Here is a 16,923-nt window from a genome sequence, read left to right as displayed (position 1 = left end):
TCCAACTAAAGCACATACCCCATGAGGGCAGGGTCCCAGGCTCCGTGAGGTCTGGGAAATATGTATCCTGTGGGAACCCACTGGCTTGCAAGCACACTGGCTCCGTGAAGCTATGTCATATCTCCAGGGGTGGGGGACCGGGGACCAGATAGCTGGAAGCACACTGCCCGAGGCATGCACTCACAGACACACACGGGTGCTCACACACACAGGCCTGTACACACACAGGTGCGCTTACACACGAAGGCCCACACACACGCTCACACATGCACACACATGCACGCTCACGCAGCTCCGCACGCACACACATGTGTACTTACACACTCTCACACATCCATACACATGCGCTCACACACCCATGCATGCACACGTGCTCACACGCACACGCTCCCACACCCACAAACAGGCCTGCACACACGCTCACGCATGCATACACATGTGCGCTCACACACGCAGGCCTGCACATGCACACGTGCTCACACACGGACACACACACACGCAGGCCCCCCACACACGCTCACACATGCACATACACGCTCACACACACACACAGGCACACACACATGCTCACATATCCCCGCCAGAGCCAGAAGCCATGTAGAGCAGAGAAGCGCATAACAGCTCCACCCCATCACAATCCCCGATGTAAGCCGGAGAACACCACTGCTTAACACAAGTTTCCGGCAACTTCCTTTCACACACGCCCCCACAGGTGGCCTGCTGGGCTCACAGAGCAGCGGCGGCTTGGGGCCAGCGGGCAGGACGGCCCACGGCTGAAGGCAGTGGAGGCCAGCAGCGGTGGCAGGGTCACTTCTGCTCCGTTCGTTCCTCATTTCCAGCAGTGGGCTCCCAGAAGTCGCGTCCCGGGAAGGTGTGCTTCCTCTCGGAGAGGGAAGAGCCTCTCAGAGCTCATCTTTTATTGACGGAGTCATTTTCAAGTCAATCTGTCTGCTTTGGGCGAGACAAGATTTTAAATCTTTCTCTCCCTGCTTTTGAGATGTGGCAGTCTATTAAAACCTGCCAACGTATGCGGCCAGGCTGATGAAGGCAGAGGACGGACAACCCGCTTGGTGGCTGCAGCCGCCCACAGACCACAGGGTCCGGAGAAGGGACAGCGTGGGGAGACAGAGGGCAGCGAGTCAGCCCTCTGGGGATCCAAAGGGTGAGGACGCAGGCTGCCCTCAGGGCCAGGCTCCCCGGAAGGCAGGGTCTGGGGTGAGGAGTGTGCCAGACATACAGCACCGAGAGGGAAGCAGTGCTCTGAGGCGGCAAGCAGCAGGGACAGACGGCAGCCCTGGCGCCTGGGGGCCCGCTGGGGGTCCGCGTCCCAGGGCCTCTGCCACGGAGCCAGGCTGCTACTCCCAGGGCCCCTGACCTGGTCCATGGCCCACAGCTGCCCATGGGCAGACAGAGCTGCCAAGCGCCAGGCAAGGCTGGGAGAGGCGAAGGGGCCTGGCGGAGCACACCCAGCCGGCGGAGGAACTGCCAGGACGAGAGTCCAGTCCGGTTCAACTCCGCAGGCATGGCGGGGCGCAGGGCTCTTTCGAACAATGGCTGCTGCGCACAGCACGCTCCCCGCGCCGGAACTCGGAGGTGCCCACTCTTCCCCGGGGAACCCCTTCCGCCCGTCCTGCCAGGCTCTGTCTCTAGCCCAGCCTGACTGCGCGGGACTACAACATGCACCTCTCGCAGATGCCACGGCGGGCAAGCGGAGACACTCCCGGAGCTCCACAGAGGGCTGGTCCCCCACGCTGTCTGCCTGGGGTGCACAGCCGCTGCCCAGGGCTGCCAGCAGGGCCACTACTGCCTTTACGCCCCCGAGTCCTAATGACCTTGTGAAATCAGAGGACATTTTCCCATCAACATGAGTGACTGAGACAGAGGCTGTGGGGAGGTGTCTGTGTCTGAATCCCAAAACCAAGGCAGAAGGACCGGGCAGGCGGGAGTGAACGACGCAGACGGAGATGGTCCAGGGGCCCAGGGTCCTTCATGTGGCTTCTACAAGGGGAAGAGGCAGGAGCAGAGCAGGTCTGAAGAAGACGCACCACTGGCATGGAGATCGGGGGTGGACTGAGAGCCACAGAAAGCAGCCGCCTTCAACAGCTCGAAATAGAGATGGAAGAGGACCCCCCAGAGCCTCTGGACGATGCAGCCCTGCCAACACCTTGCTGTCAGCCCCGATGTGATTTCTGACCCCCCACTGCTGCCAGATGAGACCTCTGGGGGTGTAGATGACCTCCACTGTGGCCGCAGGTGCCTGGGGGCATAGGTGACCACCATGGTGGCCTGAGAACCATCTCCCTGCCCCCAACAGCAGCAGCAGGACTAAGCCCTCACCGTGACCAGCCCCCAGGACAGGAACTTTAGAAGGGCTGGTGACTTCTTTACTCACCCAACAAGTATGTGACAAGAGTGAACAGCATGTCTGGCACCATTCTAGGCTTAAGGCACACAGCGTGGACAAACCTCAAAACCTCAGGTCCGAGGGAATTATGTTCCCAAAGGGGACACAGACAGAAACACACACAAGCAGAGCGAGGTGGTCTCCAGAGCCGTTAAGCACTATAGAGAACCAGAAGGCAGGGCTGGGAAGGGGCTGCTGTGTTGGCAGCTGGTCACAGCAGACCTCCAGGGAGCCAGGGAACAAGCCAAGCACAAGGTGGGCAGGAGGCGGCCAGTACAAAGGGCCTGAGGCAGGAGGCAGCTTGGACCATTCATGAAAAGCAAGGACGAGGCCAGCAAGCCAATGCGGAAACGGACACGGGAATGCCAACGGTAAGGCTGGGCTGCAGTCATCCGACCACAGAGACCAGCGCGCAAACCGCATGTCGCCGCTCCACTTTAGCAAAAGGCCCATGCGAATAGTTCCTGATTCTGCTAGCTGAAAGAAACCCAAAGAGGGTTTTCTCACTTTTATAAAAAAGGCAAAAAGCAATAGTAGCATTTAGTGTTGGTTCTGCAGCAAGCCCTCAGAGGCAGCGAGCACCACCGGCAGCGTGAGTGGCCCCCCAGCTCCTTCCCCAGGAGCCACGTGTGGCATCCTGGCATCTAGCTGCCAGAGCTCAGAGCCACGGCTGTGCCCGTCTACGCTTTCTTCTGACCAATTTCATGCATCCAGCAGCAACCTGTGTCAGAGAGAGGTGGTACTTTGGGAACAACCAGACCTCTAAGTAGGAATAAATGAACGCTAGACCCTCCTTCACATCACATATAAAAGTTAGTTTGATACAGAGCATAGGTCTAAAAGCCTCTAGAAGAAACCGGGAGATGGCAACGCTGGAGCAAGCCAAGATTTCTTAGACAAAGAGCTAAGCACAGAAGAAAACACGAGTAGATTCAACTTCATCAAAATTTAAAACTTTTGCTTATCAAAAAGCAGCATGAAGAAAATGATCACAAGAAAACACTCCAAGCGTTTAAGCGGAGTAGATGTGAGAATGACTCAGGAGATGTGGGAACGCACTTGCCACTGCTCGCAGTTGGGGAGACACAAGCGGGGCAGATGGCATGCCGTCAGCATGCCCGTCAGCACGGCCGTGCCCAGGGGCCAGAGAATCAGCAGCGCCAGGGGCATGTGGGGCACAGGCAGGGAGCTAGAGATGCTGCCACTGCTCCAGAAAATAGCTTGGCAGCTACTTTAAAGGTTAAACACAAGCCTGCCCCCATCACACCCCAAGAAACAGAGCCCCCGATTCCACTCCTACCCCGTGCAAGCCTCGTGGTCCCACATCCTCGGCAGTGACATTCCAATGAGCCAGGAAGAGGACACTCCCACGCGTCCATCAGCTGACGATGGCCCAAAGGGAGGTCCGCACCATGTGCGTTACTCGGTAGCACGCACGTGTCATGGCTGGACCTCGAACACGTTTCGGTGTGTAGCAGGTGGCAGACATGTCACCACAGGCAGAATGCGGACTCTGGCCCCACAGCCAGAGTGGACGATGGCCTTAAGTGGGCAGCAGGGACCCCTCCGGGTGATGGAAAGGCTCATCGTTGTGACGGTCGCAAGCCTTGCATATTTACTAGAAATCACTGCATGCTTAAAACAGGTAAAGATCTGGAGTGTTTGTTTGAAAGGCTATTAGAAGAGTTCTAGGGTCACAGCGAAACTGAGTGGAAGGTATAGAGATTTCTGTTACGTGGACACACAACACATCCTCCCCGACACTGCGGGCCCCGCGGCTCTACGTCCTGCTGGCGTCTGGTGCTAACCGTGTTCTGGCCCATGGCCATTCTGTCGAGGGGTGGCGGCGTCTCCTTGCTGCCATGGGAGTTCTTTTTTAAACACGCGGATTTTGCAATGCCTCAGAGACACCCAAGTGGGGGTGTCCAGCAGAGGGACAGGTCCTGCAGACACAGCTCTTCTCTGGACAGATGCCCATTGAGGCCTCCTCTATGTGGTTACCACGGATGCCCCTACCCGCTTCCAGTTCCCAAGCAGGAGGCCTTGCCCAGGGCAGCAGCTCCAGCCTTGCACCCAGCGGCTGTCCCCAGAGCAGAGGGGAGAGGGCGGAGGAGGGAGGATGGATGGGACAGCAGCCTCCCGCTGCAGACAGAGCTGAGGCCCAGAGTCCAGGCAGCAGGGCCATTGGAGGAACTGGGGTCCATGGCGCAAGCAAGGCAGGGCCCCTTCCTCTGCCGGTGTGCTGCAGGCCCCAGGGCTAAGTATCAGGGCTTCTCTACAACTCCAGTCAAACACCCCACGGATGGTATTGCCCTTCATTACCTGACCCTGAGAACAAACAAGCAGCTTGGGGACAGAAGGGCCTGGTGATGAAGGCACCAACCACTCCGCTGAGCTGTCTGGAGGCAGTGCAGGAGGGCGGGGCCTGGGCATCTGGACTCTCTCATGACCCCGGGCTCTGGGCTCTCCATCGAGGCCACACCTGACCCCCCACGCACCAGCAGCCTGACCCTGAAGCTGCCTTCCCTCCGCGGGCCTTGCTTCCTGCCCAGCCCTCAGAGACACTGCGGACCCTCTGAGGTGAGGCTGAAAGGGTGGGCTCAGCGCACGCTAGGGCACGGGGTCCGGGAGACCTAGGGTCCAAGCTGGGCTGAACTACAGGGTCACTAAGAACTTGTTACAGCACCTTCACGGGGACTTCTGGCCCAGAGAGACGGAGTGGACTTCTCCCTCCCAAAGACAACTCTGTGCCTGGCCATGCCAGGGGCCACACAGCAGAGCTCAGAGGGTGGGAGGAGGAGGAGGAGAGAGGCCTGGGGCCTGGCACGGGAGCCATAGTGCCACAGCAGAGCAACTCGGGACCCAACCTGGAAAAGGAAGGTGACCTGGACCCTGTGTTTCCAGCCCAGCAGCAGCAGGGGGCTGGGGTGCGCCCGTGGGTCCTGGGGCCGAGCACAAGGATGCCGCATGTCCGGGGGAGTGCTGGCTCCTGGCAGTCGGGCCACACGAGTCTGTGCCTGGGGCCCTCCCTGCCCAGAGACAACGAGGTGCAGCTGAAGACTCGCCTAGCAAAGTTAAGTTACGAACTTAATGCAATTCCAATAGAAACGAAAACCTCCCCAGCCTTTTCTTGAACTTGACAGAGTGATTCTAAAGCTCCTGTAGAATAATGAACAGGTAAGAAAGTCTCCAAGTGACAAGGAACCACTCGCTCTACACCAGACGCTAAAACATATCTCAGAGTTACAATTAGAAAAAAACATATAGTAGAGACAAAGTAAACAGGAGACACAAATATAGACACTGTTATGTATCAGAAGCTCGCAAAGATAAAGGCAGGTCATAAATATGAGGAACAAAGAAAGATGGCGCGATAAACGGGAGCCGGGCGATCGCTCATTGGTTTGGGAAGGGGTCGACTTAGACCCCGACCTTACTCGACACACAAAGGTAAGTTCCAAGTAGATCTTTAAGTGTGAAGAATAAGCCCCCACCCCCGCAAAAAAAAGAAAGAAAAAGAAAATCCCAGAAGAAAACAGGATTATTTATCAAAAGGACTTTCTAAACTTAAAAGTAATGGAATCAATAGAAGAGAACTCAAAAACAGTTCAAACTTTCTATAAAAAATAATCATAAAGAAAAACAATAAGGAAGTGATCAAGGAGCACGGACTTGGTGAGACCACAGTGGAAGGAGCAGGTGAGACACACTCTTCCTTGTTAGTGAGCAAAGGAACATGTTAAAATGAGGTACCATTTGTATCTAAAATTTTGAAAACTGTGCAGTAAAATTGACACTTTTTGGTGTCCAGTTCTGTAAGACCACCACTTCCAACACTCAGGACCGCTCTGTCATCCTGGACAGCTAACTGCCACATACTTTGTGCCCCTGGCCCTGGCACCTGCCACCACACCTGTTCACTGACCTGCACTCTTGCCCTCTTGAGGGTCCTCTCTCGGGGACCCTGCAGCATGCTACCTGGGGTCCAGCTCCTCCCCCAGCATGGTGCCTCTGGGGCCCCTCCAGGCCCCCAGGCAGTCAGCAGGTAGTCATCTGATGTGGAGCAGTGTTCCCCCCACAGAGAGACCCCTGTTCTCCACTCACCCGTTAAAGGACATTGGACTGGTAGTGGATTTTGGTGACTCTGTGTGATGCTGCTGGAAATACGCGTTCCAGTTCCAGGAAAGAAGAGGGTGTGAATTCAAGCCTGCCTTTCAGTGAAGGGGCTCATGCTGGAGAAAGTGCATGGAGCAGCTGCCACTGGTCCCAAAGGGAGATGCAGTAGGTGGCCGAGGGTGAGACCAGAGAGCCAGCGGCACCAGCCCCACCACCCTCACCGCAGGAAGTCCCCACACCAGCCTGGGCAAGTGGACACACGCTGTGAACCATCTTCTCATCCAGAGCGTGTCGAGTATCCTGTCTGGTCAGAGTACCGCTGGGGAGCGTGCAGCGTAAGGATCCTCTGTGTGTTTGCTGGCCTCACACCTAGGAACTGCTTGTGCTGAGAGTGAACAGAAACGGCATTATGTTTCTGATTTTAGTGTCCTTGTGTCCGCTGTCAGTGCATCACGTACAACACATGTGCTTCTTACATGCACACATGCACTCTCGTGTCACATCAAGTGTGTTCAGCAAGGCTGCAAGACACGAGGTCAGCTGGATCACAGCAATCCATGCCAGTCTCACTTCGCCAGTCTTCGGGTTTGTTTTTGCTTCTTGGGGTTTTATGCACCGAGGGTCATCCATAGAGGAGCGCTTCTGCTTCCTCCCTTCCTGTCCCTAAGGCTGCTCGTCCCTGGGGACCCAGACCGGGACTCCCGACACGCTCACTCAGGGTGCTAGCCCGCCTCTGTCTTATTTCTCATCTTGGGGAAGCACGGATCTGCTGTGCGGGTGCTTGCAGACGCTCTGTGTCAGATTGAGGAAGCCCCTCTCTATTTAGTCTGCTGAGTAGTTTTCCTGGGTGTTGAACTTTGCCAAATTACTCCAGCAATCGGTTAGATCACACTTGATGTAGTGGATGACATCAATGGATATCTGAATCCTGGAATAAATACAAAAATAAGTTCCTAAGTGTCTTGTTTTCTGTCCTGTCACTGGTTCTCAAATTAGGGTAATATTTGCATCATAAAATGAGTTCAAAAGTGCTCCCTCTTCACTTTTCTTGAAGAGCTTGTACAGAGCTGGTGATTGTTCTTTCCTTGGTACAATTTGCCAGTGACAGCACCCGGGCCTGGAGACGTCTTGGGAGGCGTCCTGATCGGAACTCCAGCTCCTGCAACAGCTATGGGACTGTGGGACTAGCTCCTTCACAGCGGGTGAGCTTTGCAGTTGGAGTCTGCCAAGCTTGGCTGCCATTGCTTGTTTATTTGGCTCCTGGTGCCCCGCCCCCACCCTGGACGAGAGGGACTGAAGCCTGGGCTGGATGCCGCGAGCGCTGGGTGCAGGCAGACTTGAGAGAAGGAGGCAGGAGAAATCCCTCCTCTTCCTCATCTCATCCCCTTCTCCTCCAGGTCCTTGGCAACCCCACGGAGGTGCAGGTGCTGAGCCGCTGGGTGGGCGCCTAGCCCCTCGAGAGCCACGACCTCAGGACAGTGGGGTGAATCCCAGCTGCGGAAGTACACAGCAGAGCAGGGAGGGAACCGGAGAATGTGGGGCAAGGGGAGAGGGGACTCCGAGGGGTGTGCCTGGCACCCACACGGGCCATGGAGACTGTGGTGTGGCCCCAAAACTGAACGGCTGTGGAGGCACAGTTGTCCGCAGGCACGGGGACTGCCCTCTCAGTCCACCTGCACAGCCCGCCTGCTGAAACCGACCAACCGAGATGAACATTCTCCACAGAGCTGCAAAAACACCGAGAATCTCGCAACACGGCTTTCAAAACCTACAGAACACATCCAAAATTAAGCAGCACATGAAGAACCAAGAAAACACTAACCTGCTAGGAAACACACAGCCAACAAGTGCCGACCCGGGATGACGGAGATGGCAGAACCACCAAGCAAGATGCCACAGACGTCCCACATGGACTTTGCAACACTGTCTGCTCGGAAACAGCATTTAGTACTGGAGCCAGCGGTGGAGAGCATGTCGGTGTACAGGTCCCCTGTCCCCAGATGCTGCCACTTGCCTGTCTCCCACTTTTAACTTACAAACACCATTATCTGCAATCTGAGTTTCCGATGCTCTGTGTCTCTTACGCTGAGGGCAGGTTATCCGAGAGACTGCAGAGGACTTGTCAGAAGCCGTGGAGGCCGGAGGGAGAGAAGCAGTGTCAATTTCCGTAACACTCACAGAACCCCTCACCTACAATTAGCAGGGGCGTCCATCAGAAGTGAGGGAAAAACGGGGTCACCACATGGAGGGAACCCCAGGATCCTGGTCCCAGCACACATTCTCTGAAAGAAACACCCAGGGAGCCGATAGCAGGGGGAAACATGGAATTTCAGGAATGAAGACAAAGCAACAGGAATTCTAAATGTCTGGGTAAAAATCCTGAGCCGTTTTGTGTGTGTGTGTGTGTGTGTGTGTCCAAAGAGATACAATGAATTTAAAAAACCCTAAGATATATCAAAATGAGATACTAAAAAATGTTCAAATAATCTGGAAATCGGTAGAAATGGGAAAACAGGAATAAAACAAAGAGGGCAAGTAAAACTAATAATAAATGGCAGGCCTAACTCCAAATGTATTAAAACATTACATTAAATATAAACGATCTAAACACACTGATTAACAGACAGAATATACCTTCCTGTCATGTGCACACGGACCATTTACTAAGATTGCTCAGTACTGGCCATCAGACAAATCCTGAATTAAAAAACACATTATACAAAGTGTGCTCCCTAAAGGTAATGGAATTCAACCAGAAATCAATAACAGAGAGCCACTTGGAAAATCCCCAGACATTTTGAAATTAAAAACACACTTCTAAATAATTTATGAATCACAGAAGACACTTTAAAGAAAATTTGAAAAATTTCTGAACTGATCAAAAATGCACCTACTATGTACTAAAATTTGTGGATGCAGCTAAAGCAGTACTCAGATGGAAATTTATAGCATTAAGTGCTTATTTTAGAAAACAAAAAAAGATCTCAACTGAGCAATCTCGCTTTCCAGCTTAAGAAACCAAACTAAGAGGGATGCCTGGGTGGCTCAGTCGGTTAAGCTGCTGCCTTTGGCTCAGGTCATGATCCCAGGATCCTGGGATTGAGTCCTGCATCGCGCTCCTTGCTTGGCAGGGAGCCTGCTTCTCTCTCTGCCTCTGCCTGCCATTCTGCCTGCTTGTGCTCTCTCTCTCTAATAAATAAACAAATAAATAAAATCTTTAAAAAAAAAAAAAAAGAAAGAAAAAGAAACCAAACAAAGAGCAAGAGGAAGCTGAGCAAGCAGACCAAGGAAGTAACAAGGAAATGACCAAAAGTCGGTAGAATTGGAAAACAGAGGAACAATGCTGAAAAACCAATAAAACCGAAAGCTAGGTCTTTGGAAGACTGATCAAATGGATAAATTTCCATCAAAGTTGACAAAGGAAGTAACAAAAGCAAAGACACAAATTACCAAAAAATCCCACAAACGACCACCATTCACCTAAGAACAACAAGATAAGCTGATCGTCCTGTGGTCGTAGTCCCTGTGGGCAGCCGTCACAGAACACAGCAGACCAGGTGGCTTATCAACACGAGCTTGTATTCCTCACGGTTCTGGAGGCTGGGGAGTCTGAGATGAAGATGCTGGCAGATTTGGGGTCTGGTGAGGGTCCAGTCACCGGCTCACAGACAGCGTCTTCTCACTGTGTCCTCACGTGGTGGGAGGAGCAAGGGAGTGCTGTGGGTCTCTCTTCTGGGGGCAGTGGTCCCATTCGTGGGGGCCCCGCCCTTATGCCCTCATCACCCCCCAAGATCCCACCTCCTAACACCGTTGCATTGGGGATGAGGGGCTCAACATACAAACTGTGTGTGTTGGGAGGGGGGCACAACCGTTCAGTCCCTGGCTCCTGTAAGTATTAAAAACCTTTGGCGACCCAAAGCTACGGGTCCAGATGGAGTCCAGCAGGTGTGTACAAAATAGCTAAAGAGGAAGTAATGCCAATCTGACACCAACTCCTCTAGGAAACAGAAAAGGAAGAAACATTTTCTGACTCATTTCATTCATTATGCTGATAAATCAGACAAGGACAGGATGAGGCAACTATAGACCAATATGAACTACGACACAAAAATTATTGACGAAATATTAGCAAGTTGAATCCAGCACCATAAAATGGAAGAATATGCCACAACCAAGAGGAATTTATTGTAGGAATACAAGGCTGGTCCGAACTTGAAAAATTTCACAAGTAATCCTCCACACTGACAGCCTAAGGAAGAAGGAACGCACGACCTTACCCACAGATGGAGACCCAAAATTCAGCATCCAACCTGACAGACACGTTCCGCAGGCTTAGAGGGGGCTCCCTCAGCCTGACAGAGGGCACCGACACACGGCCTGCAGCTCCCAGCACCGGCGGCGGGGAGGGACGGAAGGCCCCCCAGAAGGTGAGGAACACAGCTGGCACACCCTCACTCTGCACCACTCAGTAGAGCACTGGGCTGCGGGCCAGGCAGGGGACGCGGGTACCCAGGCTCTACAGGAAAATACGGAACAGTCCGTCTTCACAAATGACACGACTACAACGAATAAAACCAACACAATCCAAACAAGACCCTCCCCAAATTGGCATGTGGTTTTGTGAGGTCCAAGGACACAAGACCAATCAGAATTCTACACACAAAGCAAGATCAGCTGGAAACAGTAAGCATACATACACACACACACACACACACACACACACGCACGCACAGTAAACTCCAAGAATTTCAAACAACCAGGAAACACTTCAGGACGTTTCTAACAGAGCACGGGAACCACCGAGGAAGGAAACGCAAGGAAGCCTGTGTTGTGTCTTTCCACCGCAGGCGTATGGCTCTGCCCAGACTGATGTGCAGACCTAATGGGATACCCGTGAAAGTGTTGGCAGGATTTCTGCAGATACAGACGAGCTGGATCTCATGTTCATGCGGAAAGGCAGTGGGACAAGAACGGGCAAGGTACTCGTGAAGAGGGGGCACGAGTCCGAGGACTTGTGTTACTGATCGAGCGTCCAGCTATGGCTGCCAGGCAGGGTGGCAGCGACGCGACAGACACGTAGGTCAGGGGCACAGGACCTCAGAGCAAGGGTAATTCACCGGAGACGGAAGAGGCTTTTCCATGGTTGACGCAGGAACAGCCAGATGTTCAGCAAACTCCTCTCAAAACTCATCCCGACCTAAACCTCACATCGCACGCAAAACTCAACTCTACGCAGATCACCGAGTCAGCTCTAAGACTAAAAAATTCTTCATAGAAAAGTAAGAAAAAAGTCTCTTGACCTTGGGTCAGGCGGGGCTCTCAGATGAGACTCCTGTAAAAGGAAGATTCATTGTCTGAGCACAAATGAAAAATGTCTGCTCTGAAAAGGATGCTGCGAGAAAATGAAATTCCCCTAACTTGGTATAAAGAAAACAACCCAATAAAGGGGAAGCTAGAGAAGAGACCTGCCCCAGAGGACGCGTGGCCGGCCCAAGGTGCTGCCGGGGCTCATCCTCGGACAGCGGGGAGCGCCAGCTAGGACGGGACACGCTGCATTGCCACACACATGCATGCACACGTGCGTGCACACACACACACACACGCACGCACACACATGCACACCCGTGAGAACTACCCCAGCAGCACCAGCGTCTGCGGGGACACATGGCCATGGGCCACGTATGGACACTGAGGGACAAGGGCCAGTTTTCTGGAAGCCAACCACGGGCTGACCCAGCCATCCCCACCAACAATGTGCCCTGAGAAAATGGGCTAATGCTCCCACAAGCACCTGTGTGGTGGTCTCCTGTGCCCGGTACTCTAATATCGGTGTATTTGGGTGCGTCTGCCCCTGTTCTAGAAGCTCAGGTTCAATGTCTGCTCTGTTTTAAAGCCCCTGTGGTGCTTTTCAGACTCATCCCAGGTGTGTGCCACTCAGGCACCAGCCAGAGGCTCCAAAGACCCAGGCCTGGGGAGTGAGGGCTGTTCTGCAGGGTGGGTGGGTCAGGAGACCCCCAGACCGGGACCCTCCTGCAGCTCGCAGGGCCTGCCCCGGGGACAAATGGGAGCGCTCATCTGGGGCAGGGGTGCGGGTGGCTGCAGGGACCCTGCATTGCTCCTGGATTCCCTAGGCACGTCGGTCTTCCTTCCCCCAGCAGATGCGGCATTCCTTGTTGGCAGCACACTGGGACGGCTCTCACTGCAGCCCCACACAGGGCTGGGCACATGTGTGGCGGTGGAGGACCAGCTGAGGGGACCCCTGCCTGGAATAGCAGCCCTTCTCCCCTCCTACTCAGCCCACAAAGCTCAGCTGAAGCCACCCACCCTGGCCTGGGAAGCTGCCCAGCCGCCAAAGTCTGCCCCCCTTTTGGCCCTCTACACCCAGGGCCTGCTCCGAGGCCCCTGACTCCCGTGGCTCTTCCCGCATTCTGTCCTTAGGGCAGGGACAGGCCCTGCTGCCACCTGTCGGCCCAGAAGGCAGCTGGTGGCCTGTGCTGCTGGTAACAGGAGTGTGTGCCTCAGGGGCCACGGCGAGCCCACCCCATCTCCTCCATGGCGGCGCCCTACCCTCACCTCCATGTGAGCCAGTGGAAGCCGGGGGGGGGGGGTGCCTCACCCGAGGGCACCAGGGTGGCAGAAACTCAGAAGGCCTGTGCATTGTGGAGCCACCCCACCATGCCGGGCACCTAGACGGCACCTCTTTGGCTCATGACCCGTGGCCCTCCCGTGGCCCACCCACGGAGGCCGCTGCAGAGCCCGCAGAGAGGATGGCACGGCGGAGGGAGAAGCAAGCTGCTCTCTGTGCCCTAGTCCGCCTCCCCGGGGAGGGGCTCCAGAGCCCACCACCCTCCCCCACTCAGGGACACCCTGCGATCAGCTGCACCCGCACAGCCAGGCCGTGACAAACCTCATCACCTTCACTGTGTTGCTGTCAAAACCCAGTTATTTTAATATTAATGCATTACCTAATTAAGCTGCAATTAATCTCCCTGGCCGAGCCCGGGTACTACAGGGGGCCCTGTGGGGAGCCAAGAGCCAGCTGAGGGAGGCTGAGCACTTTGGTTCCCACCGACCCAGGGGGCTGGGTCCTTGCTAGCGGCCATTCAGCAACTCCTCTGTCAAAGATCCACAAGAACCTCAGACCAGCTCTCCTCCGAACCCTGAGAGCGCAGTCAGCGAGGGTGGGCGGCTTGCCTGTCCCGGCCCAGCTAGCCCGATGGGTCCTTCTCCTCCTGTTCCGCCAAGCTGCTCTCCTCAGGAGGCCAGCCTCCCGCCGTTAGTCCAGCTGCCTGCCATGTGCACCTGCACCATCTGAGGGCCACGGGCACCCGCAATGAACTCGGGGGCTGCTCCACAAGGCCAGCTCAGAGCAGACGGGGGAGCCTGTCTGACCCTTTACGTCATCTGTCAGGGAACCAGTCGTGCTCCTATAAGGTCCGTCAGTCGGTGCTCTCCCTGGGGTACAGGAGAGCAGGGGCCCCTGTATGGGTTTCCTGCCTCATCTCTGGCCTTCTGCCGATGCCCAGACCAGGGCAAGCCCGACTGCTCCCAGTAGCACCGGTCGGCACAGCGGAAGGCCTGGGCGAGGGGTGCTGCCGCTCGGAGGTGTGGCAGGGCAGGTGGCCTGTGAGATTCGGGGTAGAGGGCAGCAGCGTGGGGGACATCTGTTGGTGGCTGGAAGGCCCTTGGAGACCCATTCTCCGAGGGGTATTTCCGGGGTACTCAGGCACCCTGGCCAGGGACTTCAAGTGCTGAGGCTTCTGTGAGTGGCAGGAGGTCACAAGTCACCACCCAGCAGCCCGGCCCCGCATGGCTGGGGCCGCGTGCCCCGCAGATGACCTGGGAGCCACGGGGTGGGCACGCTGGCTGAGCACCCAGAGCCTCGCAGGCAGAAACAAGTACCCCACCACACCATCTGCGTGCTCGCCAGCCGGTCAGCAGCGGCCAGTCGTCTGCCCGCAGGCTCCAGTGCTAACCACGAGGCGCCTGGCTGTTCTACCGTGATCCCGTGGGGCTGGGTCCTACAACCACACTCACCGTGTGGCCTCTACCACAAACATGACACAAATGCCTGGCACAAGGCCATGGGCAACCCAGCAGAGGTTCTCAGAGCTCCTGCTCTCACCAAGCTCACAGGAGCAGCGGCCCCAGCCACACCCACGCGCCCTGCACCTCCCCCACTGTGGCTGCTGTGTGGTCCGTCACCTGGTGCCCCAAGGGGGCCCCATCCCTAACAGGGTTGTGGCCTCTGTCTCTGCGGACCAGCATCGGGGTCTCGGTGAAACTGACACGCACCAGCCTTCACAAGCTTGACCTGCATGCATGCCTGAAATTCTAGGCTTCGGTTTGATGCCAACTCTGTTGCACAGGTAGGTCACAGAGAGTCTTCGAGAGTCCAGTGGCGGGATGGGGGTATGTCCCACTCCCTCGGGGCATTGGCTGTACCCAATGGCTGGTAACTTCGGTACTAGGTCCTCCCGTGGTGGACCCACGACGATGTCAGCGCTCCCGGGTCGGACAGTAAGGCCGTGCTTACTGCCGTCAGACCTCTCCCTGGCCTCCTTGCCCTGAGTCGCTTGTGTCAGGTCCCCACACTGTCCTGACCGCAGCCACGCGAGCCAGGCCGGACAGGAGACCAGGACACTCTCTCCTCCTGACACCTTCTGCTGCCCCTGCAGCTGCCGACAGTCCTGTTTCTCCAGCAGCTCCATTTTCTGGGTACTCGTGACCGACTTGGCAAACCCCTACTGGGTGTCCACATTGGAGCACTGTTTGGTAGGCATCACAAGCCGGGAGTCCAGCACCCAGGCAAGGAAAGCTCTAGTCTGCACCATCTCTCAAGACACTGGACACCTTCCATCCTATAAGGTTCCAGAACTTTCTGACCAGTCTCAACCTGCTCTGGCTGTTCCTGGGGCAGCTGTCCCGGGTCTTCCTCATCTCTCCAGGGCTGGCGCTCTAGCCTTCTGTATCCACATCTTGCTCCCTGGCCCCTGCCCTCATTTCAAAGGCATGCATCCTCCACGGGCCTCATGAGAGAGGGAACCTCGAGCTAGCATTTTCTAGACACCGAACGTCGGAAACAGAAGTAAACTCCTCCCTCGTGGGGCTGAGCATGGGGCTGGCTGTGAGCTGCCGTCTGGTCCCTCGGGCACCCAGAGTCTGGCCCCTGGTGGCTTTCTTGCTCCTCGAGCCACAGTTCAGAAAGGAGAGGCCTGTTTCTCCCTCTCTGGGAGGTGACAGGTGCCCTTGTCCCTGTGTTGAGAAGCCTCACAATGACAAGTCCCAGCATGGGGCGCCTCCCTCTGGCCAGCTGTGAGTCCCCTGGGCCCCCGCCCACTCCTGGAGCCACCAGAGGAGCTGCAGACACCCCACGGCCCTCGTGCCTCTATCTGACCTTCTGCTCTCCTGTGCACGTACACTCCCCCAATTTTCTAAGTCTTCTGTTTAGCTTTTCACTTCAGTTTTGGTGTCTTTAACTTCTGAAAGTTCACGTCTTCCTCTGAAGACGGAGGCTTTGTCTTCCCACCTGTGCTGTTCCTTCCCTCAGGGCCCAGCAGTCCTGGGACTCTGCTCACAGCGAGGGGACAGGCCTGGCAGGGCGCCCCATGTCAGCTGCCGCAAAAGGAGCCCGTCCAGAGGTGTTGTGGTGGGTGAAGAGAAGGGGGTGGATTGGGCGGGGGTCCCGGCACTCACACCCACCACCTCTGAGCTCGCTTCGCTCTTTCCATCCAGGGACCCTCTGCACGCCGCAGATGTGTCTGGCCCAGCAGGCCTGACATGGAGCCCAACATCCTCGGTCCCTAATGAGTTCCGGGGGAGGTCCTGCCAGCATGGGGCCTGCTCTTTCGGATTCTGGCTCTAAGAGAATAACCTTGGTTTTCTGTTTCTTCTTTTCATTGTTGCTGGGGGCAAGGCCACTGCCTACAGCAGGGTGCTGAGTGGAAGGCCTGGGGGCCGATGCCTGTCCTTATGCCCTCTGGCAAGTGGCCTTAACCCTCTGCCCCCGGGGCCACCTGCCACCACCTCCAGCCTTGGGGGCTCTGGGGCACCACTTGGACCCCTCTCAGCTCCACCCCCTTCAGCCACCCGCCCACCAGCGTCCTCGAGTCTTCTCTGTGGATTTGCACCTTCCTTGAAAATGAAATACAAAACCCCCAAACCTCCCACGGTCAGGCTGACAGCAGGTCGGGCCAATGGCAATGGCAAACGGGGCAGAGAGGGGGCTGCAGCCAAGACCCCCGAACAAGAAGACACATGCAGAACAAGTCCTGGGCAGGGCTGGTAGAGTTGAGGGGGACAAGACGGTGGCCAGAGCCCTGTGCCTTCATGGGACAGAGGATCTGCCCAAGGAGGTCGGGAGGGGCTTCTCGCAGGAGCAGTGCCGGAGCGCAGCCGGGAAA

General features: G+C 56.0%; 1 protein-coding gene across 1 annotated transcript in view; it reads right to left on the bottom strand.

Moving 5' to 3' along the window:
• Positions 1-16,923, bottom strand: part of MAD1L1 (mitotic arrest deficient 1 like 1) — a 316,273-nt gene that overhangs the window by 51,949 nt on the left and 247,401 nt on the right. The gene's annotated exons all lie outside the window — the stretch shown is intronic.

Source organism: Martes martes (assembly GCF_963455335.1).
Source record: "Martes martes genome assembly, chromosome: 18".
NCBI classification, from domain to species: domain Eukaryota; kingdom Metazoa; phylum Chordata; class Mammalia; order Carnivora; family Mustelidae; genus Martes; species Martes martes.
This window is presented reverse-complemented; position numbering and strand designations above follow the sequence as displayed.